This window comes from Vespula vulgaris, chromosome 5 (assembly GCF_905475345.1).
Source record: "Vespula vulgaris chromosome 5, iyVesVulg1.1, whole genome shotgun sequence".
In the NCBI taxonomy this organism is placed as follows: Eukaryota; Metazoa; Arthropoda; class Insecta; order Hymenoptera; family Vespidae; genus Vespula; species Vespula vulgaris.
Genome location: NC_066590.1, coordinates 919,438 through 944,183, shown reverse-complemented (window position 1 = coordinate 944,183; position 24,746 = coordinate 919,438). Strand labels below are relative to the sequence as shown.

Here is a 24,746-nt window from a genome sequence, read left to right as displayed (position 1 = left end):
CATTGTCGGCGAGATCCATCGCGAGAAAGAGGAGCAACGAGGAGAGAAGGAGGAGAAAGAGGAGAAGGTAAAAATCGCTTTGAAATTCGTCCCACCGTGACTACTAGCGAACGAGCTATCGTCGAGAAATTCATTGCCTTTCTTAGTTAGCTTTCTCATTGTCTCTCCCCTTCTCTTTCGTTTTGTCTTCTCTTCTTTCCTTCTTTCTCTTTCCTTTTCATTTCAATGCACGTTACCAACGTCGTCTCGTTCATTTTTCTCGTTATTCAGCACGTATCACGATTTTTCTTCGTATCGAGAATCGAGTCGTTGCAGTTAATCAAATACGAGTTTTGTCGAAGACCTCGAAAGAATTTAGATCTTTTCGAATGGTTTCGAAGGGACGATGGAGATGGAAAGATGGACGATTCGTAAGATCTCTGATTTTACTCGAGAAAGTTAATAGAACGGATGAGTGTAAAAATGATGAAGATGAACAAGGTATGTACGAATTGATCGATCTACTGTGCGATGCATACAACAAGCTGAAAATTATTCGAAGCAAGCTTTCCTATAGGTAAATGCATACAGGATGGAAATGATTTCAAGCTCGATTATCGGCCGTGAGAAAGAGCGACTTTCGCGTAGCCCGCTCGTTTAATCGAAAACGTAGACTCGGTTCGACCGTCTCGACAGAGACTATTATTAATACATATTATTATTACTATACTCTCATAAACTTAGATTTCATAAAAGCCAAGGGAGCAATGGCAACAGTTTAACTTATTCCGACGTTCCGTTTGATTTAATTGATAGTAATGGATAGGGGCTATCCGGCGATCCGGGTGGTCCCGTCGAAAGATTTTCTTCGATTATGACGTACGACGCTTAACGCTTTGATTCGGCCCTTCTTTTTCTTTCTTTTCCTTTCTTTGTTCTTTTTTTCTCTTTTTAAAGCTCCTACAATCCCCTCCTTGAATTTCTTTTGATAATGTTACGCGATATCGAGTTAACGGATACTTTCGAACGAACGCGAATAGGCGAACCAACGAAAGCTAAATAGGCGAAGTAAATTAGATGTACGGTTTAATTGTATCGCGATTAAAAATTACGTAGAAGGATTCGAATAATAGGCATGGCTACGACCTTAATCGAGTGCACCTCGTTTAAACCTTGTTCCATTTATATAAACACACTTTCGCAATTACCGTTAATCGTTCCTGAAAGCATGCGTCGAGAAAAAAGGTGGCGAGTACGACGTGCGAATCGCATACGTACGCTATGTATTCTTACCTATACATATACGTATATGTACATATACCTATATATGTATAAATATATGTGTGTGTACGCGTTTATGTATGTATATAGGATCGGGAAAGAGCCTTAATGCTGATCACGTTCCAAGAAATATTTACCTGAATTCCTGGCCTCTAATTGTGAGTGCCAGTCGAATCACCCACGGTAAATCGATCTGGCAGTTAAGTACTTTGCGTTAGCCCAATCACGGCTCGTTTCCGGTGAAAACGACGTGGTAATAGGTTTGCCAAAGTCCATTTTAACGACCGACAAATAAATTTGTCTCTCGGCTCTTTAAACGCGCGCAAGCGATCGCGCGAAGAGACTTGGTCAAAAGTTCGTCCTGGTTCTTTTCCTTTTTCTTTTTCTTTTCTTTTCCTTTCTTCTTTTCTTTTCTTTGTTTTTTTTTCTCTTTTCTTTTTTGCCCAAGTCAAAGAAAGAAGAAAGAAGAAACATCGACGAAAATCTCGAGAAGAATTTTAATTTAATGGATATTTCGCGCGAAGGTGTAGCTTTTTAAAAAGACTCTTGTTGCAACGACTATTGGCCATTAGTCAAAAATTTATGCTCTTTGCGATAACCATTGAAAGAAATTAGTTTTTCGAAGAATAGAAATATAATAGAAGGGACATCTGCCGCGATCGTTTGAAAAATTCTTCGTAGGTTGCATGAGAAGGAACAAAACCGACATACATACATACGTACATACATAAATACATACATACATATTATATATATGTGTGTGTGTGTGTATGTGTAAGGACAGAAGTACGAAGAGAAACGAAGGACGGCGAAGCAAATCGTGGACCGCTTCAGGTACCTATCTCAAAAGCGTGACGATTAGAGACGGATTCGAAGCGAGGAAAGGAAGCAAAAGAAGAGGGTCCCGTCGAAGAGAATCTAAGAAAAGCGGAAAAATAAGAAGAGGAAGAAGAAGAAGTAGAAAAAGAAGAAGAAGAAGTGATGGAAGAGGAGAAAGATGAAGCTGAGCTCGCTCGAAAGGAACGGAGTAAACACGCGTGACGTCCCTTCGAAATCGGTCTACGAAAAAGATCAACGTTGCTTTACTCCGACTATTATGGTTTTCGGAGGAATCCTTTACGATGAAACGTATCTACTTACAGTTCTCTTTCTCTCTCTCTTTCTCTCTCTCTCTCTCTCTCTCTCTTTTTTTCTTTCTCTATTCAATATCTAATACGAACTTTTTGGAGATTTCTATCGCGAAAGTTTTTCTTTCTTTCTTTCTTTCTTTCCTTCCTTCTTCTTTCCTTTTTATTTTTCCTTTCGAATTTTGTACTTCGTTCAATTAATTTCGCAAAATATAAATTTTCTATCAACGATGTTTGTACCCTATCTATCGTCGAGCGCGTATTGTTGTCATCGACGTTATTATAATACTCGTCGTTAACTGCGAGACAATAGCAAATTTACAAACGACCGTGATGAATATGTATTCGTAGTTATTGTACTACCGTAGAAGGGATGTTTGTTAATATTACATTCGTTAAATTTCTGGAAGCAAACGTCATCGGGCTTTGTTATTTGGAATCGTTAGACGAGCATCGTTAACATCGTTGGAATCCTTTAACATCCTTTAAAATCTTATATTATCATGGTAGAATGAAAAGCTTTAAAGTCCAAGACACGATGCGCGCGTTCCAAGTTGACACAAAAGCCGTTCCTTCGACTTTACTCTTTCCGTAAAGAGGCGTGGGGAGGGAGGTAAGGTAGAGGTAAAGGGACAGAAAGAGAAGAAAAGAGAGAGAGAGAGAGAGAGAAAGGTGCACTCTTGGAATAGCAAATCGCATTATTCGCCGACGCGCACAATGCTTCTATAAATAACAGTTATTAACGTCGGAGTGTATCAGTGAGCTTAGATTAAGCAGCGCATGCGCGCTAAAATCCCGATAAAAGAGAAAAAGAAAGAGAGAGAGAGAGAAAGAGAGAGAGAGAGGAGACAATGTATTTTAAGATAGAAGAAAGAAAAAAGAAATTACAAATAAAATATATAACGAATACGATAAATTCTATTATTTTCTAACGCTAGCTATATTTTGCTTTCCTTCGGAAGATAATCGAATATAATAAGTATATTAAAATGGTGTAGGCGCTGATAAAGATATTCGAATCCGATCGCAATGGCAAAACTTTATTGAAAAAAAGTGAAATTCCATTGGACGAAAACAAGGATAGAAAAGGAAGTGTCTCGAAAGACTTTGTAAAAACTCGTGACGTTCCTGCGATCTAGCTAGCTATATAGAATGGTGGACCACCCGCACGCAAGCTGCGCGTCACCTTCCTTTCTTTTGCTCTCCTCCTCTGCCACTTCACCGACCACTCTCTTTCTTTCTCTCTCTCTCTCTGTCTCTCACTCAACCGTCTCCTCCACCTTCTTCTCCTCCTCCTCCTTCTTCTCTTTATGGGTTTGAGGATGGAAGTTCGCGCGGATTTACGAGTTTTAAAGGACTTTTGCGACCGACATCGGTCTCTCTCTTTCTCTATTTATTTTTTTTTATTTTTACGCGATTGAACTCTGACCTCGCGTATATATTTTAATTTCTAATGCAATATTAGACGACGAAAAACAATATGAATAAAGAGACAGAAAGAGAGAAAAGAAGAGAGAGAGAGAGAGAGAGAGAGAGAGAGACGAGGAAGAAATTCGTCGAATAAATTTTTCGTGAAATCGTGTCCGTGCATAAAAAATATAGGTATCGATACAAGAGCAACGCTCCCGAGCACGGCAAACTCTCCGGGGATGCAAACGAATTTGTTTGCTTTATTTATCGCGAATAGCCGACAAACGCGATAGCACATTTGGGAACGCTACGCGGTCGAAAATTCGACGCGGTTGATCGATCCTTTCGAAGATCATGTTTTATCACATTCAGCATCTTTATTTACGCGAACGTCTATTTCGCTTTTCTAAAAACAATCAGAATGGATAGACCGAGAGTTATATCGTACATGTATATGTATATATATATATGTATATGAGAATATAATAATAACAATAACGATATTAATAATAAATAAACGAACTGGAAAAAAGGGATAAAGAAAAAAAAAAAGTAAGAAAGTTCTCTTCCGAAATCACATCTCCCGAATGGAAAATCGGGTAAACGTGAACTTTCATTTCACGCCTGGCCAGACAACGTACGACGACGTCCGTGCTACAGCTGTTTTTGACAAATCCACTAATCGTATTTCATCCCTCTCCCTTTTAGGATCGTAGTGCTTTCCTATCGGTCGTCGGATACGACGAATTCGTTCGGAAAAAAAATAAAAAAAGAAAAAAAAAACGATTGCCCTTACAAGTTTCTCCCTTTGCGAAAATCTATCTATGATGGAGTACGTTCTATTTATATTAATGACAAATACGTACTAACTTTGTCAGGAATGTGCGAAGATAAAAATGTTGGTATGTCGTGTACGAGTGAATAAAAGAGAGAGACAGAGAGAGAGAGAGAGAGATGGAAAAAGGGGAGGAAAGGAGAGAAAGAGAGACATAAGGGAGAGGGAAGAAGGGAGAGAAAGAGAAAGAGAGAGAGAGAGAGAGAGACACCCACGTCGACCGCGTTAATATTCCCTAAGAAGGAAACTTTCCGAAAGGGACAAGGACTACCGGCGCGCCGGTAGTCCTTTGTTAAGATTTAGCTCGCGGGTGGAATACACCGCGTGATAAATTTCGATTACGTGGTCGAAGACCTCGAGACGCTACAACACAGGATGGCAGGAGGCTCGAACTACTACTGGTAGAGAGGTAGGTAGCAGGATGTATGCACGTATGTATATGTGTATATATACATATAAATGTATAGGGTAACAGAGAGAAAGAGGAAGAAAGATAGAGATAAAGAGAAAGAGAAAGAGAGACAGAGAGAGAGAGAGGAAGAAGGAAAAGGGTTGGATAGGTGTTTCTGGCAAACCCGGAGGAATAATTAGGATCGCAGGAAAGAAAATGTCTAAGCCCGTCACGTAAGCTCGCGCATTTTCAAAGGATACCACGGGAAACGTATTCACAGTTGGGGTGGTCCGAACGTGCGGTAAGAGTCAAAAGACATTAACGACAAAAGCGACCAAAGGGAAAAAGGATTCTCTCTCCTCTCTATGACAAAGCCGCGAAACGTCTTTCCGCTTACAATTAGAAAGCGGATTAGTATAATGAGGTTTTCTTTCTTTCTTTCTTTCTTTCTTTTTTCCTTTTTCTTTCTTTCTTTCTCTTTCCCTTTCATCGTCCTTCTTCTTCTTCTTCTTCTTCTTGTTCTTCTTCTGAAGCAGACATCACCCGCGTACGTTTCGAATCCTCGTTGTAACTCGGTTGTTCTTTACGTCGTTGTCATCGCTGTACGTCGCGCTATGCTATTTTTCTTTTATTTTTTTTTTTCTATCTTGTTCCGAGAAAAGAAAAAAAAAAAGAAAAAAGACCTTGCACGCGCGCGTTCTTGTTCGTGATTATTAAAAATGTCTGAGCGCGAACTCGTCCTCCTCTTCTCGTGCGCCTTTCGTCGTTCGTGTCGTCTTACCGTTCTCCCTTGTTCGAGGGACAATTTTTCGGCCAAGAGGAAGGAAACCTCTAACCTCTCTCTATCCCGTGTCGTTGGCTATCCTTCATTAGCATAGCTTTGTATTAACGCGTTTTACATCTTCCGTCCTAACGTAAACGAGATTAACTACGAGATTAGCTGCGAGATTAGGAACTAGCTTTCCTTTTGCCCAAAGGAACGTCCTGGAATAATATAGTTACTAATTATTTAAACTAATTTCTCTTTGTTTTCTTTTCTTTATATATTTATATATATATATATATACATATGTGTCTGTGTGTACATATATGTATATGTATATGTATGTGTATATATATATATATGTACATATGTACGTATCTATTCTCAAGCAAAGTAAAACAAGATGAAAACGCACGACGAGAATGGAAGAAAGATTGGCGGTAAGTTTAAATATTCGACGTATCGTCTTCAGGGAAATTTACTTTCCAAGTAATAATTCAAGAACGAATCTTTCGCGAACAAAGAAGGATGTCTTGAGTTTTAAGCGTGTAGTACAAACTGGCCGTTACGTGAAACCTGCCGTAAGGTAAGAGAACGAAGGCGAACGTATGAAATAATGAAGCAATTAAATGGGTAACGATGCGATCCGGTTTGTAGCTATACGATTTACGAATCGCGAAAGTTTTCTTTATTTTTATATTCGCGTAATCGTGTAAGAGCGTGCTCGGAAAGAGAGAGAGAGAGAGAGAGGGAGGAGGGATAATACCGGGAGGTTGGCCGATGATGATGCTTGTGCATCGTGGTTACGTGCTTTAAGAGAAAGAGAAAGAAAAAAGAGAGGGAGAGAGAGAGAGAGAGAGAGAGAGAGGGTGGGAGGGAGTAAAGAAAGATGGTGATCGCTAAAATCATTTTCTCTTCACTCTTCGAGGGAGCTATTCAACTTTCAGTAACTCTAGCCGGTAACAGCAATTTCCACTATGGCTCTTCTTCTCTCAACAATTTTTTCTTTGTTTTCTGTCCCTTTTTCCTTAGATGCGGTACCAACCACGGTGATCTACAAGTATCCTCGTTCGCCGTAGGACATCGTTACGTTAAAACGTGACGATCCTGGGAACGAGTATTTTACTCCTTCGACAACGTATAACCATCTACCTATAAACTAAAAGGAGAGTCGTTCGGAAAATATGTCTAGATCTAAAGGTGAAAGATTTGATGAACGTAACGTGTAGCGGGAAATTCTTGGATTAAAAGAAAATATATATATATATATAAAGAAAAAAATATATATATATAATAAGTGGTTTCCATCCACTTATCGAAACTCTGGTCGTAGTACATTCGATTCGAATCGAGGAGAAAAGGGATCCTTCTTACGACGAGAATCCCTTTGAGAAGTGCATAGAATCTCTCTCTCTTTCTAACGTGGTTTTGGGGTACCACACATTTATCATGAACTCACTCACTTTCTCTCTTTCTCTCTCTTTCTCTCTCTTTAGATGGACGAGTCGGAATACGTTGTCGAGATATGGAGCAGCGGTTTTAATCCAGGTCCTAAGCACACACGCGTCACAATGTGTCCCAAGGATCAAATACGGATTTGGCCCCGTCCAAAGTCGATACGATAGCATACCCTATATATCCAGATATATATATATATATGTATATATATATATGTATCTGTATCTGTATCTGTACTATGCTAGCTATGCAGGTTTCTAGGTTGCGTCCAAGTGGATTCAGACCTTGGGAATCCTCGGTATGGAATATAACGAGACAGAAGAGGTAAAACAGAGCAACAAGTACCGACGAAAAATCTTCGCTAGACTTCGCCAAATAATTGGCTACGTCGCCGTTGATTAAAAAGAACGATAGCCTTTGTAGAACAGGGGTGAGCGAGAGGGGGAGAATTTTCATGGATTTCAACAAAGAAGTTGGATAATATAAAGGAAAAAAATGGGGAGGTGAGGAGATGCGGAGAAAGTAAAAGAAAAGAAGAGAAGAACAACAGAAGGTTCGATAAAAATCGTAGGAATTTTTGAGTACAGGTATGTGTGTATACACACACACACATATACATATATAAAGGAAGGCTCAAACGAAACTTCTTTCGCGAAAGGTAGATCGAAGGGATCGAAGGTAAAGATCTTTGGTTCATTGAGATAGAGAGAAAAAGAAAGAAAGAAAGAAAGAAAGAAAGAAAGAAAAAATGATCGTGACGAGAGGCAAAGTGGACAAGGAGAAGAGGCAAACCACTTCGAGACGTCTAGCCGAACGTGTACGTGGATAGATACGCAGAAGATATGTACTAAGGATGTAAGTACAAACGTTGGTAGGGAGGCGTATTCGATGGGGTCTTGAACCGTGTCGAGCTCGAGGAAGAAGGAGAGAAAGAAAAAGGAGGGGGTGGATGGGAGATAGTGGATGGGAAAGAGAGGAGAGAGAGAGAGAAGGGCTCGGTTAAAAGGGCGACCCGAGCGAAAGAAGGGAAGGGCCAGAGTCGTTAGCTGGCCCGAGGCCATGGACGCCATATTTTATTACTTAAACGGCATGCCGGGTAGGTTGGTTTGTTGGTTAAACAAGGAATTAATGCCGCGGTAATCTGTCATTATGGATACTCGTGCACGAGGATCCACGGTTGCATGCTTCGTCTCTCTCTCTCTCTCTCTCTCTCTCTCTCTCTCTCTCTTTCTCTGTTTTACACACCCACAAATACACCCGCACCCACATAAACACAGACATATACATACGTACAAACGCGCACACGTGCGAATACATAGACATTCTTCGTTAACATGCAATTCTCCTTTTCTCTGCCTCTGTCTCTCTTGTCTCTTCTCTCTTTCTCTTTCGCACGTTCAGCCGTCTCGTATCTCTATGTCGATAACTTCCGATTGGTTCGTTAAAAAGACCAAGAGCAAACGAGAGAAAACGACCGAAGAAGACTCTTACCTTCGATTTTTCGTACGTGTTGGTTAGTTTACGTTCGCGTTAATACACACACACACACACTTGTCTATATATATATATACGTCGATATATGTATGTAGGAGCAGGGTATGTCATTTGTGCACGATGCCATCGGCGATCCATCATCGAAAATGGCAGGGATGAATAATGGACGAATCAATGTTGAGTTTGCAATCCTTTGGCCTCTTCTTTTTTTCTCTTTCTTTCTCTCCTTTTTTTTTCTTTTTTTTTTACGTGCGAAAAAGAGAGAGTAAGAGAGAAAGAGAGAGAGAGAGAAAGAGGAAGGATGATATTCGCATATACGTCTACGACGTTCCTTTCGAAATTTATATTGCCTGCTATGACGACTATGACGAGGTAAATTGAGAAGTCCCTAAGTAAAGGAAAGGTTCGTCGTGTTCTCTCCATCTCTTTTTCTGGATGCAACCAAGGGGGTTGGATTTTGTTTATCACGATTTTTAAAAGAGAATACGATATATCCGTACGTACGTAGATACGTATAGGAAGTATACCCTTGGAAAAATAAATCTACAAAGTTTTCCGTATCGGGACATTTCGAAATATATTTTTATAGTCTCTTTGATCGAAGACGGGATAAAAAGGAACGGAACGATGTAAAGAATGCAAGGGTTAAAGATTAAAGATTATCTTAATTTTTTGTCTCTTCTTCTTTTTCTTTCTTTCTCTTTTCTATCTTTCCCTTTTTTCTATTTTCAAACGAGAGGAACCGACGCTTCGTTCCTTCGAATTTGAAACTTGATCAATCGTAAGATGACTCGTTAAATGAAAGTTAAAGTTCTCAGGAATTTGACGAGGGACGTAATGTGACTGAAATTATAAGTCCACGCGAGTTACACGCGAGGTATATCGGCTTGGTTCTTGTACGTCGGCGTATATCTATAATTTAATCGGTAATCCTTGTGGCTGAAAGAAAGAGAAAGACGGACGGAGAGATCGAGAGAGAGAGAGAGAGAGATTTAGAAACTCTCGAGAACGTAGGAGAACGTAGTGCACTTAACGACATTCGAGAACTCCTTTACGGCGAAGCAAGCAAGGGGGCGTAAACTTTTGACCTGTTATGCTTATCGAAGCATATCTGATACTGTCCACCACACAGTCATGTGCTTCTCCGCACTCGTACTTTGGCTTTTCATCGAACCCAACGCTCACGCCCAGTTCCTGTTCGTCCTTCTTCCTTCTCCTCCTCCATCCTTCTCCTCCTCCTCCTCCTCCTCCTCTTCCTCTTCTACCTCCTTCTCCTCCTCCTCCTTCTTCTTCTTCTTCACGTCCTCCTACTCCTCTTCCTCTTCCTCTTCATCTCTGTTCAAGAAGCGGAAGAAATTGGACTCGATTCAGATCGCGTATCTTTTGTTGTTGAGAATAAAAATAATAATTATCAGATACAATCGAGAAAGAAGTGGATTCCTTTGATTAAAGTCGAATCACTTCCTGGTTTATGGCGAATACACGCGATAAAGAATGTATGGAAACTCGAATAGTAGTTTCGGATCGTTTTAAAAAATGATGCAATTCCCCTTAAATTTTTAATTCGTACCGTGAGAAGATTTGTTTAAGTAACCCGTGTTTGTGTATATATGTGTATATATATATGGATATATATATATGTGTGTTGAGTATGCGTATACGTATACGTATACATAGATATCGAAGTTTTTAACCCTCTGCGGTTCCAGCATATAAAACCTTCGTTACAATCAAGGGTGACTATCTTTTACCCGCATGGACGTGCCTTTCTCGATACGCTCTTAGCAATAATAATACACCCAGAGCGCCTTTCGATTTTTATCGAAGTGGAACGAGGAAGACGCGTACGCTTACGTCTACCATGTGGTTTCTGTGTAATCGTGTCCGAAAATATTCGACTGAAAAGTCTTCTCGATTCTATCGATATTCGGGACTAACGAGTATACATAATCGATTGGGTATATATACAATGTATATACGGGTGATATATACATACATATATATTTATATATATATGTATATATAAAGCTTGTTATAGAGAATCGCCATTTAAAATCGATAAAATCAGGACGACATAGTTGATGGGCCTTTGATGATAAAACCAATGATGGAAACGAGAAGAGAAGGGTGACAGAAAAAAAAGAAAGAAAAAGAAACGAAAGAAATAGACAGAAAAAATCCTTGTATCACGGAGGCGAAAAGAAGGGGAAAAGACAAGAGACAACGGAGATAGGAGGAATACAAGTAAATAACTAAGTATATATGTATGTATGTATGTATGACGAAGGTGGTCGGATCGAGAGCAGACAATTTAATTGTTCGAACTTAAATGGAGAACAGCTGCCTTTTCTCCCGCCTAACAAGCCGGTAATAACCCGCTTCTAAGGTCTTCTCATCTTCTTTTCCGATCTATCTTTTTCTCGTAGAACGAGGAAGAGAGGGAGAGACAGAGACAGAGAGAGAGAGAGAGAGAGAGAGAGAGAGAGAGAGAGAGAGAGAGAGAGAGAGAGAAAGAGAGAAAGAATGAAAGAAGTTTGACCATGACGCCCATAACATCGATGTTACCTTGGATTTATAAACGAGGGCCTATCCGTGAAACAGCAGGTGCTTCCGTTGCTTCGGATATCGAACGAGACAAGGATGAGAAGAAAGCGTAAGCGAGAGAGAAAGAGAGAAGAAGAAAAATAGAATAAAGAAATAGAATCATTCTCTTCCTCTCGTCCTAATTCTATCTTAATCGGGGGCTCGGCTCGTCTTTTTCTGTTTTTTTTTTCTTTTCATTTTTTTTTTATTCCCGTGCCACGCCAAGGGGTAGGGCTCAATTTCCGACGGAGAGAAAGAAAGAAAGAGCGAACGAGTGAGAGAGAGAGAGAGAGAGAGAGAGAGAAAAGCTCGTGCCATGTTACATATCAACGCTTCGTGGCTTTACACGCGTGCCTATCATTATTAAATTTCTACGGACTACGAATCTCCGTCTAATCATTATTGCAAATAACATTCGGACGAAATTCAATCGTGTTTTTCCATCGTATATTTCAATGTGATTAGATGGAATTAAATGGCAAATGGCAACCGGCAACCTGCAATCGGATTCTTCAATAGATATACCTACATATATGCTTGTATATGTATACACCTATAGGTATGTATATCTGTAGGTATATAAAAGTTAGCAAGACTCGTAGAAAACCAGCATTCTCGAAAGGAAATCTTTTTCTTTCTTTCTTTCCTTCTTTCTTTCTCTCTCTTACTCGGCAATTCTTCTCGTAGTTTCTCAGTTTCGAGAACGCACCGAGAAACGACGAAGGTTTTAAAAGCCTTCGACTCAGAATCCATCGTCGGAGGACTCTCTTCTATCATAGTAAAAGCAAGACAGAGCACGACACGATAAAGGAAGAAACGAAGTGTAGAATGATCAGGAGAGAGAGAGAGAGAGAGAAAGAGAGAGAGAGAGAGAGAGAAATAGAACGATCTAGTCGACGGATAAGAGAGCTTGACTAGAACGAATTCGCGTATGGAGTACAAAGAGTATTCCTTTGTGCTTCTTTTACTAGCGAATTGCATTAAAACTTACGTTCTCTTAAAGAAAGAAAAAAAAATGGGGGTGGTTGGGTGAGAGAGGAGGAGGAAGAGGGATGAAAGAAAGAAATAGAACGAATGGGAAATAATCAGTCATAGAAAACGAAGTCGAGAGAGATCGGAACAAAGAAAGAAAAAAAAAAGAGAGAGGAAGATTGGAGTAGGTTAGAAGCCCTAACAATTTGATATTCGATCGATAACATCCTGATATCGGTCACGGACACTCTACGAGGAATCCCTATGCGTTGTTGAAAACTAGAAAGAAGAAAAATAGAAAGAAAGAGAGAGAGAGAGAGAAATAGTAAAACTCATTTCTGTCTAGTTTATACTCTTCGTTTGACGCGAAGTAGAAAAGAACTAGCCGAACTTCTCTTTTCTTGTCGAAACGTTTGAAAATTGCAAAAAGCCTTCTATACCTCCTTCTTTTTTGTTTTCCCTGTTTTTCTTACTCTTTCTATCGTGCTCTATTTAACGCAGAATTGCTACGGGATATTTTAACTTCTTTCTTATCCAAAGATCGTTCGAAAATTGACGACAGGCATCGTCGTTTCACTATGTTTCTCTCTCTCTCTCTCTCTCTCTCTCTCTCTCTCTTTCTCTCTCTTTTTTTTCTTTCTCTCTTTCTCTCGTTTTATCTTCGAAAGGGTAGATCTTTTTGTTCTTTGATATTCTTTGAGGCTCTTTCGTCGTCGAAATTAATGAAAATGAAGCGGAACGCGGATAAAGCACAGTTTGTACGATCTCCTTTCTTTCGTTGAATATGTACGTGCATTTGCTAACACGGGAAATATGACAAATGTCGAGCGACCATGAAAATATCTATTCTTTTGAACGGCGTAAGATCGTCGAAAATCAAATTGTTGAAATCTTTAAACAATATTATATAAAGAACAGATACAAGTACTTATATATTTTCGCTTTTCAAGACATTAGAATTTTCCTTGTAAATATCTTTTTTAACAGTTTCAACGAGAGAATAGCGAAGAATCTCGTTCCCTCTTACATATCTCGTTGCGCAGGCAACGAGAGTCACTCTTGAAAGGATCAATATCTTGAAAAATCCTTCTCGTACTTACTTCGTTTACACGAGTAATAAGCCACTCGAGAATTTTGTGTAGTTTTCCTCTAAGGGTTATATGTGGATCATTGAAAAATAATGTACAAGCTTTTATATACGAATATTTACTTACATTCATATATATAGCTATAGATTTGACTGGAAAGGGAAATATAAAAACGATGGACGAGCCCTTATATGTATATATATGTGTCTGTATATATATATACACACAAATACACACACAAAATATACCTATATATAATAACGTACTGGAGGAGATCGTTTTCTCGGGGCGCAGCATTAATAGTACTTATCTTCCGCCCGGTACACCACGTGGTAATTATCGTCCAATCTTGGTCGAAGGACCACCAGCCTTTCACGATATAATTCTTCCGAGTTTGCTACTTAAAAGCGTGCGTCTTCTTTCCTTTTTTTCTGTCTCTCTCTCTCTCTCTCTCTCTCTCTCTCTCTCTCTCTCTCTCTATTTATCTTTTTCTCTTTTTTTGGTTATTTTCTTTTCTCTCTCTCTCTCTCTCTCTCTTTCTCTCATCCTCCCTCGAAAAGGCGCGTATACCGTACGGGATTTAAATTTAATTTAGCGTTTTCACGTTCCGTCACGATAACGAGCACTTGACAGCCGATTATAATAATTATCGTAGGAAAAAAAGGGATATATATTCCTCCTTGCTATCCTGGATGAACGACGGTGATTCGTGAAAGGAGTCGTAAAATCGTGATCTCGATTAACCCGTCAACTCGGTCCGGACTTTCATCCCTTTTTTTACTCCTCTCTCTCTATTTTCCTTTTTATTCTGCGGTTAAAACGTTCGATACAAAATGTCTACGAAGTACGTCGATAGTTCAGTCGTAAATTTTTGCCATGATCCCTCGCAGTCGACCGTGAAAACTACTCTGTCCTAAGCACGTTGACTAGCTGTAAATCTATAGAGGAAAAAAAAAAGAAAAAAGAAAGAAAAGTACGTAGCGATTATTTCACGCAAAATTATAAATATAAAATATCATAAATCACGAGAACCGATGGTTCTCTTCATTGATTTTGATCGGTAGAAAGAGAGGAAGACGAATGGTCTATCATAAATTCAGAGAGAGAGAGAGAGAGAGAGAGAGAGAAAAGAAACGAATCGGGTCGTAAAAGTTGACATCGTCAAATTTTTATCTCGTTAACTAATGTACAAGGGTTTTACGAGGTCCAAGGTAAACAAGTGCTCCTAGAAAATTTAGTATCTAGGCACGCGTACATACCTATTTCGACCGAGGTCAATGTTTACGAAAAGATTACATATGTACATGCATACATACATACATACATACGCACACACACGTATATATATTTTCCTGTTTACGTATTGCAGGACAAAAGGCATAATTGCAAAAGAATTAGACATTCTGGTAAAGGAAATTTATTGTAGAGAAATTTGAGAAAGAGGACGAAACAATATTTGCTATACGGCAACATGGGAAATAGGATAATACGTAAATGTTTTTCAAAGTCGAAGGAAAGAAAGACGAAAGGCAGAAAGTAAAGATTAGAAGGAAGCAAAAAAAGAAAGACGAAAAAAAAAGAAAAAGAAAAAGAAAGAGAAAAAACGACCGAGGAAGCACGGAAAAGGTTGTCTGGCACCTGCCCGTCGACGAAACTCGACGATCGCTTCCAAAGTTAAACTTCGCGAAGCAATAATAACAAGAAGAAAGACGAAAGTATCCCCATGGCAGGGCTAATAGGATATTTATTGCTTGTTTAGGACGAGGAACGTGTTCATATCCGGAGAAAAAGAAAGTCTGGCGTTCGGACGATCCGAAGAAAGGTCCTTTAGCTTTTATGAGAGGGCATTAACCGAAAATGAATGTCGCGCGACTTCGTTATGACTTTTACTAATAGTTTATCTTCGAATCGTCTCTTCTATGCGATTACATTGTGAAAGGTTTTTCTACGTTTACTAGGAGCACTCTCCTCGAAATGAGCATCGGATAATAACGTAATCGACGTGAGTTAGCGAAAGCGAGGGAAAACGATGAAATTTATCGGAGAAGTTTGAAAAACGTATTTGTTACCTAACGGTGATGATAATAGAGTTAATGGCCGAACGTTTTCTTAGAAAATATTTCGACGATATCTTTCTTTTTTTTTTTTTCTTTTGGTAAAAAATGAACGGTCGGAAGGAGAGACGCGTCTTTACGGCTGAGAAGATAAGATCGAGACGAAAAAAGAAGGAAGGTGTAAAGACGGGATAAGATCCTAGAAGCTGGCAGATGTCAACGATGTCCTTGACGGGAGGAATAAGGAACCGAAGGAACCGAGAAGGAGAATAGCATGCCGATGACTCGCTAACACGACGACTATGACTGCTGACAAACCGGCGAGGATGTGAACTGCCACTTCACCAGGTTCGGACGACAAAAGAAAGAGAGAGAGAGAGAGAAAGCAAGCGTCGAAAGCTCTTGAGAAGAGCTTCGTCGCGACAAAGTTCTTTCGTTAAGGACTTACGTAAGACGCTCTTTTTTCTCTTCCTTCGAACTTTCTATTATTAATTTATAATGAATATTATTTACGATCGATCGAAAGAGAATTCTAAGAGGTTAGGAAACGCGACAGGAAAGTAGATACGCGTTTATCTTTTTAAAGCATTGTCATTCTGAATCAGCGTGTATTTCAGGGCCGACAGTTTTATGGGGTTTTCGAGTAACTTGCTCGCTGGAAAGTATCGTATACGTACATGTATAGATGTAGGTATACCTATATACGTATATATATATATATACACACACACACACACATATATATATGTACACATGCATATATTTCGTAGGGTGATGGTTTCTTTTGGTTACACGAATAAATCATTCCGAGACACGACGGGCGCAGCGGATAACAATGTATAGTACGTAAGCTATACTTATTCACGACTCTTTATACGTTCTCGCGCGTTCGTGCCTCGCATAAGTTCCTCGAAGATTATAGATTATGGAACATTACGTTCTCGATAAAAGTTTCACTCTCACGCGTTGAAATATGAGCTCGAAAAAAGGAGGCCATCTAAATCTTTGTCGTTTTGACGTTAATCCACCTGTTCGAAGTGACGGCGATTAACATAGATGCATATATCTCGACGAAGAAGAACGACTAGGTAGGTACTAGCCGTCGTCGTCGTCGTCGTCGTCATCGCCTCGTGTCGTATTCTCTCTCTTTCTCTCTCTCTTTCTCTCTCTCTTTCTCTCTCTCTCTCTCTCCAAATTACGCGTTTTAAACGTTACCTACCTAGATTAACTTTAATCCTCCGTCATCATAGAACAGGACGACCTACGAGCCAGGAGTATCTTTGCGCTCTAGTTATTTCGCTCTTTAACAGTGGAAGGGAAAGGAAGAAGAGAGGAGAAGATCACAGACAAATAAGAGTTCTCGAGATTTTAACAAAACCTATTTGCGAGAAGAATAATGAGAAAAAGGGAAAAAAGGAAGAAGAAGAAGAAGAAGAAGAAGAAGGAGAATAAGAAAAAAAAAGAAAAAGAAAGAAGTATCGTAAAATATCGATCTCAACGAGTGAGTCGCGAGCTTCTTCTTCTTCTTCTTCTTCTTGCATAGAAGAAAAAGAGAGAAAGCAAGACACAGAGAGAGAGAGAGAGAGAGAGAGAGAGAGAGAGAGAGAGAGAGAGAGATTCCAAGAGAAACGATAAGGATTCTCCAGGTTTTCTCTCCTTCTTCCGCTTTGCTCACAGGTACATCATCGTCTCTTTCTCTCTCTTTCACTCTCCTGTCTTCGAGCCGGTCTTCTCCCTCAAGTGGGCCAATGTGGACGGGGCTTTGTGATGGCATAACGAGCGTGGAGAGCCTCTCCCATGCCCCGTGTAATCTGGTCTTCGGGTAATTGTACGTTATACGTCCGGAGAAGCTAGCGAGAGTTTGCGAAAAATCGCGGCTCATTCGGGTAGAGAGAAGAGTCCTCTCTCTCTCTCTCTTTCTCTCTCTCTCTCTCTCTCTCTTTCTCATGATGCTGTACTTTGCAAAGAGTGGAGAAAGAAGAAGACGAAGAAGAAGAAGAAGAAGAATAAGAAGGAGGAGGAGGAGGAGAAGGCGAAGTAAAGAGAGCAAAAGAGAACGAAGAGAGAGAGAGAGAGAGAGAGAGAGAGCGAGAGAGAGAGAGAGAGAGAGAGAAAGGCAAGAGGAGAAGAGAGTAGAGTGTGTGAGAATGCTATCAGCAGAGTCTTCTCGGGGCCGAGGACCACACCGCGAGACCACCGTGCGTGCCTTCGGCCCTCTTCGTCGATACATTCGCGATCAAACATCGAACGAGCGGACGAGTAAACGCTCTCTTCGCTTATTTCTGATCGCTTTTCCTCGACTATCCTGAAACTTCTAGCGATCCAAGTAGTATGGTACGTCGAGGATCATTAGAAGAAAATCACGCAACGCACGCAGACTTTCGTCTCTCGTTCTTTCCCTCGCTCGCTTATTCGTTTCATTTAATTCGTCGTTAAAAGAAAAAAAAAAAGAAAAAGTAGATAATAAGATAAGAAAGAGAGAAAGAGAAAAAACAAGATATAAAGAAACATCATTCGATCATTTTTTTGTGATTTTAATTCGACACGATCAGATTTCTAAACGGTAACTTTCGTAACAGTGCGTTTCATTCTTAATTGATAATCCATTTCGTTCGATGGATGACTATACAGAGAGAGAGAGAGAGAGAGAGAGAGAGAGAGAAACGAATTCTCGTCGCGGTGATCCGGATAAACGTCATAAATTGTCGAAGAAGTGTCGGCCCGGGAACCGATCGAGCGATCACGATGCGATTCTTCCGCACGATCGCGATCAAATGAGAGATAAAAATAAAGAAAAAGAAAATGAAAGAGCAATTGATTGTCCCTTTTCTTTCTTTCTTTCTCTCTCTCTCTCTCTCTCTCTGTTTTTTCTTTCTCCTTTTTCTCTTCTTTTTTAATAGATTAGCGCAATTTGAAACGTCAGTGTACTTTTTATGAACGATAAAACGATTTCGAATTAAATGAGGAATCGAATAAAACGAAAGACAATTCGTCTTCGTTGCTCGGACACGGGATGTTAAATCCCGTGTCGTTTGTCTAGAATGAAGAAGAAGAACGTTCGTTATCCATCGTATTCGTTAGAACGGAAGAAAAATTTGATGGGAAGGGGAGGAGGAGGAGGAGGAGGAGAAAGAGCAGGGGTGGGGGAGGGAGCAGGAAAAAAGAAAAAAAGAAAAATAAAAAACAAAATTTACTACCCAAAGGAGAGAATGTTAACGAAACCTTTAACGAAACGAAGATGATCTGGAGATAGGAGATCGGATAGATGGGGGTTGGACTCGTTTTTCGGGTCTCGCATAGCGGAGCGACAAATCGCGGGAAACCACTTTTCGAGGGTGGTTTGCTACCGTTAGCTACCGGCTCACCTGCCGCTTAACGATGCGACGACAGGGTTGGAGAGTGGGGGTGGAGTGGAGTGGAGGGACGAAGGGGTGCTAGAACGAACGTGTCTCTGGTTAACCGAACGTATCGGGATCTCTGCTAGGGAACATTTTCATGCCACGTTGCCCTTTCACCGCAGAAACACCGATCGCTTCGTGATACCGAGTATATCACTTTCTCTTCCTCTCTGTTTCTCCGTGTCTCTCTCTCTTTCTCTTTTACACAGACTCTTCTGATTGCGAGTATCTATACATATATACTATACTATCTATCTATCTATATATATATATATATATATATATATATATATATATATATATATATATGGGGTTAACTCGTAAAAAGGGTTGAAAGTATCTTTTAAACGAATCGTCAATGATTTCCTACGTTGGAGCAGCCACCCGAACAGTGCCGATCTAAATGTCGCAATTTTTCGGATACCTGCGATAATGGAAGAGAGAACGAGGGAATTGCGATAGCTTGATGGCGATAAGAGTAGAGAGAGAGAGAGAGAGAGAGAGAGAAAGAGTGAGAGGGATGGAGAGAAAGAGAAGTTACGCACGCAGGTGTGTCCCTTATCGAGTAGTTACGTAGGGAGGGGTAGCGAGAGAAGGAAGGAAGACAGGAAGAAAAGAAGAAAGGAAGGAAGAAAGGAAGAGAAGATGCAAGAAGACGGTACCTCTCTTTCTCTCTCTCTCTCTCTCTCTCTCTCTTTCTCTCCCTCTCTGTCTTCCCTATACTCCTCCATATCCCTTTGTTCGACGCGTGGCAAGATAAATTCAGCTAATAAATGACCGGGGGCTATTTACCGTGGCGGTAGCGCCTCGTTATCCGACTCGTCGTACTCTCCCGGCGCGCGCGTTTCCTCTACGTACGCGCGAGCTTGCAACGGCAAGCGTGTGCAAGCGTGTGCAAGCGTGTGCGAGCGTATGCGAGCGAGTTACCGCCACGCATACGCCCATGAGCCGTGTTTTGCAGCATTTTGAGCACGGCTCGGTATCGGTAAGAGGCCGATAAATCTTCTCTTTCCTCTCCCTCTCTCTCTTTCCCTCTCTCTCTCTCTCTCGTGCTGCTCCTTTCGAAGGGCCTCCAGAGTCATCCCCCGACCTTCTTCTTCCCCCATTCTCTTCCTTCTCTTCCTCCTCCTCTTCTTCTTCTTCTTCGTTGATGCTGCCTTGTCCTCTACCATGTGTCTTTCCTTCTTCTACCCTTTTACTCTTAGCTATGAAACTTATAAGAAAAAGAAGAGAAAGAGACGGAGAGATAGAGTCACGTATACGTATATATTCTCTTACCGTATAGAAACAGAAGATAGCAGAATTTTCTCGAGTATGTGTGCCCATCTATACCTATAGTACAGCCATATGTATAAGCTATAGATAGCCATATGTATAAGCGAGTTACAGTTATGCTCGCCGTCCTTTACGAGGGCGGCTGGGTCCTCGTCGTGAGGATCGAGCCGCTATCGTGAAATCAGCGTCCGTCTTAATTATCGCCCTTACTCTCCTTTCCTCTTTGTCTTCCATTGCACGTTCTCTCTCTTTCTTTTCTTCTTGTCCTCTCTCTCTCTCTCTCCCTTCTCTTCGTGCATCGTCTCTCCGCTTCTTCATTCTTCTCGCTTTCTTCTTCATCTTTCTCTTCTTCATCTTCTTCTTCTTCTTCTTCTTCTTGTTACTCCTCCTCCTTCTCTCTCCCTCTCTTCTTCTCTCTCTTTCCCTCCTTTGCCAGAGAAGCTTTTAGCCCGGAGGACAATATCTCCAGAGGCAGCTACCACGCGGATACCACGATACATCAACCGGCTTCGAGGCGTGATAGGGCGAGGCGGCGCCGTGTCACGAGATGGAATTCGCAAAAATCAGGAGCTCTTCGTGGCGAGACACTCGTCGACGAGTTTAACTTTTGAGCTTTAGTCGCTCTCCTCTTATTTCTTCTTCTCCCTTCGTACACGCTCTCTTTCTCTTTCTCTCTCTCTCTCTCTCTCTCTCTCTCTCTCTCTCTTTCTCTCTTAGTCAATTCGTCGAGTTAAACCTCCAAGAAAGATTTTTCTTTTTTTTAAGTAAAGTGTCTTTGATATCCCAACGAGGATATCGTCCAACGAAATATTTATTAATACGCTGCGTCCCACAGAGATAAGATAGGTACGCGTTATTTTCGATAAGAATACGTTAGCGTAATCGGATGCTCTACTATACGTCGGTGACGCTGAGAAAACGTAGGGATTCAATTTTCCAGTCTCGAATTCTATCCTTCCAAAATCTTTTACTTTTAGCCAACCACCTTCTCGCGAATATTACTACCACGGATATATACGTTCTCGTTTCTAAAAAAAAGGAGAGGAAATAAATAAATAAATAAAAAAAAAATAAAGAAACGAAAAAAAATAAGAAGAGACAAGAAAAAAGGAATCTTTACGACGTAACTTTGCATAGAAAGCCCGACGCAACAACCATTTTAAAATGCAGAACAGTCCGGTGACACGTTGCCATCGTCGAAAATAAATTCTCGTCGTTCCCTTCGACGAAACTCGCCTGCTCTTCAAACTCCCACGCGTCTCTTACTTTTATTATGCTAAACGGTAACGTCCAAACAAACGCGATCTTTACCTTTCTCTTCTTTTCTCTTTTCTCTTCTCTTTTCTTGTCTTCTCCATTTTTGTTTTTCACCGCGTCGGTGTCTCGAGCGAAGATCTTCTTGGACATCAAACTTCCTTTTCCAAAGTTATCCGAAAATTCAATCTGCGTGCCGTATGTTTATCGTACTTTGCGACGCTCGTTTTAGAAAATTTGTCAAACAATAGAAAGACGTTTTTCTCCCTTTGGAAATATCGCGAATCGTGATCGTGGAACAGAGAGAGAGAGAGAGGGAGAGAGAGAGAGAGGGAGAGAGAGAGAGAGAGAGAGAAATACGATAAAACCAATAGATGTTTCTTCCTTCGTTTGCTCTTTCCCTTTCCAGCGATGAAATCTTCTTAGGAAGCATACTCTTTCGGAAAAATACATATAGTATCTATCATACGTTATGTTGCATTACGATATGTGTGTGAGTGTTTGTGTGTGCGTATCGATTTATTTATTTATTTATTTATATTTATATAAATATTATAAAATATTTCAAAGAGAAGTTGCAAACAAAAATGTTCGACGAATTCGAGTAGTCAAATTGATTTTCTATAAAAACTCGAAAGAGGAAATTATTAAACGGGCATTCTGTGTTTATGCGTTTTTGTTCGAAAATAAAATATCTGTGAAGATGATGAAATATTTAACGAAAAATCGTCTACCACGATAAAACCGAATTTCAACATATTTTCGTTTGAAAACGAAACTCGAATCCAATTTACTGGTATTACCTGGCAGCGGCAATTAAATAATAGACGCCTAAACGAACGTCTCTCTCTTTCCCTTTCTCTCTCTCTCTCTCTCGCTCGCTCGCTCCATTCCTTCCCTCACTTCCTTCGTTAAATGAGCGCATTCGCAGTGGGAATACACGATTCCGCGTTTGGATAATTCGAGCCGGAAATGACGCTCCTTGTAACACGGTTTGCGGTTGGAGTTTCCGATATCAGCGTGTTTGTCGGGTATAACGAAACCTCTGCTAGGAGTAACGCGTTTAAACGTCGTATTAATGGTGTTCTCGTATGATTTCAAAGAGAAAAAGGAAACGAAAGGAAAAAGAAGAAGAAGAAGAAAAAGAAAAGCGAAAAGAAGAAAGGGACAAAGAAATAAGGCTTTTCGATTCTTCGCTTTAAGAAAGATGGAGATGAAGAAAAAAAGAAGAGGAGGGTTTGGTATAATCGCTAAAAACCGTGCGAAAGACCCTTAAATCTTAATATATTTATGGGAACTTGACGATAAAGGGGAGAGCGAGAACGAGAGAGAGAGAGAGAGAGAGAGAGAGAGGATTGGTGGGTGGGAGGGATGTAGGGAGAGTGTAGCTTTGCGAAAAATAAAGATGTACCGGCAGCCAACCATTTTTCCTTGTTAATTGAAGGAAGCAAACCCCTTATACTTGGAAGATCACGATAAGCTCCGAGAGAAGGCCTCTATAAGCGCGCGGCTTCTTCGTCGTTCACCTTCTTCTCCTTCTCCTTCTTCTTCTTCTTCTTCTTCTTCTTTTCTCTCCTCTCTTCTCCTCTCCTCTCCTCGTCGTCTTTCCTCCCCCTTTACCTTGTACAGTCCGCTGCATCCTGTCTGGTAACCATTTCTCTTCCTACCGCATATACAAATACACCCTCGCATTGTCGAGGATAATGACGAAAAAAAGCTTCTCGACTTCAGATCGAGCAAAATTCTTCTTCCTCTTCCCAACGAAGAACGAAGAAAACGAATCGTCCTTCGCGTGAGAAAGAGACAAGATGGATAGATAGATAAACGCTTTTGATATCCCTGATTTTATCGCTAAACCGGTGGTCCGCGCGATATTTTTTTTTTCTACCTATCCTTACCGTTTCCTTTCTTTTTTTTTGGCGTTTGGTTTTTTGTTTTGTTTCGTGCTTTTTCTATTCTTCCTCTTCCTTCTCCTTTTTTTCTTTCCTCCTTGTAAATTCCATTCCATCCTCGTAACGTTTTCACGATCGACAGTCGTCGGAGAATACGAAGCAGAGTTCAATTTTGCAATAGATCGAAAGAAAACTTTTGTACCGGCTTTAACTTTGAATTATGTTTGTCATCGTGTCTGCGCCAATATTAGCACGATCTCGTGCTTATACATACTTACATCCGTACACGCGAATACGGTATAAGTACACAGAGACAAGCTAGCTGCTCGACGGGAGTATCGACTTTACTTCTCGAGAGTTTCTAAATTTTATGAACGCTAAGGGCACATGGCTCCCTTCGTTCGTTCTTCCTCGTACGTAACCGTAGCGGGCTTTTCTAATAAATTGTCCCCTTTGAAAATGCTTGTCGATTAAGCAGATTATATCGTTAAATTCGTATAATATCGAGAGTAGATAAACGATAAGAGAAATTTTCGTTTTCGAAGAAGCTCACGTACGTACGTACGTACGTATGTAACTAAGTAAATAAGTAAGTAAGTAAGTAAGTAAGTAAGTAAGTAAGTAAGTAAGGTAAAACTCGGGGACAGATGTTGCTTGCGTGAAAGAAACTAAAGGTTGCTCCTTTGATCGATAGGGAGAGGAACCGAGATTCGTAAAGGATCGTTGTACGCACGAGAGCATATACCTTGTGGATTAAGGGATTGCCACATGCCGGCACAAGTATCCCGTTGTCGGTGCTAACAAAAGCAACAGCTGTTTAATGACATCCGATTGTAAAGGTTTACCGATAGAAGAACCAAGAAGAGAAGGCTTCGCGATACGACCTTATATAGTTCGATATAAATATTATCGCCAACGATCGAGGAACAAATTTTCGTAAGAAAGAAAAGAAAACAAAAACGATAAAAAAGAAAAAAAAAGAAAATACAAAAGAGAAAGAAAGAAAAAGATATAACGAAACAAAACAAAAAGATCACGCGAAAGGAATCCGTTGAAAAATGTAGAAAAATATTTTAACCTTTTTGCCCGGCGAATCTCCCGCATTAATTATATCCTCGAACAATCCGTATATTCACGAATCTCTGAAGAACAAAGCCAATTGTTAAAACCGGTAAACGAGGACGAGTAAAAGTCAAAAGAGAATTTATGAAATAATTCGCTCGCGTGCACGTAAATACGCATATAATCCGGTATACCAATGCGAATCGTTCTTGCGTCATAATGCACTTTGCCTTCGTCGAGTAACGTCGACAAAACGAAGGTCCTGAATTCCTGTTTTCGGTTCGGTCATTCGACAGGTTTTAATCCTCCTCCCTTTCAGAGGCAAAGCTCACGAGGATGACGGTAACGGCGCTACCAGTGATTCCATTGCTCTAAGAGCCGAAAAAATGCTCATTCTAATTTCCCCTAGAAACTTTCCAGACTGTAGAAA

General features: G+C 40.4%; 1 protein-coding gene across 1 annotated transcript in view; it reads right to left on the bottom strand.

Moving 5' to 3' along the window:
- LOC127063814 (TBC1 domain family member 14-like) overlaps nucleotides 1-24,746 on the bottom strand; it is a 157,252-nt gene that overhangs the window by 2,041 nt on the left and 130,465 nt on the right. The window lies entirely within an intron of this gene.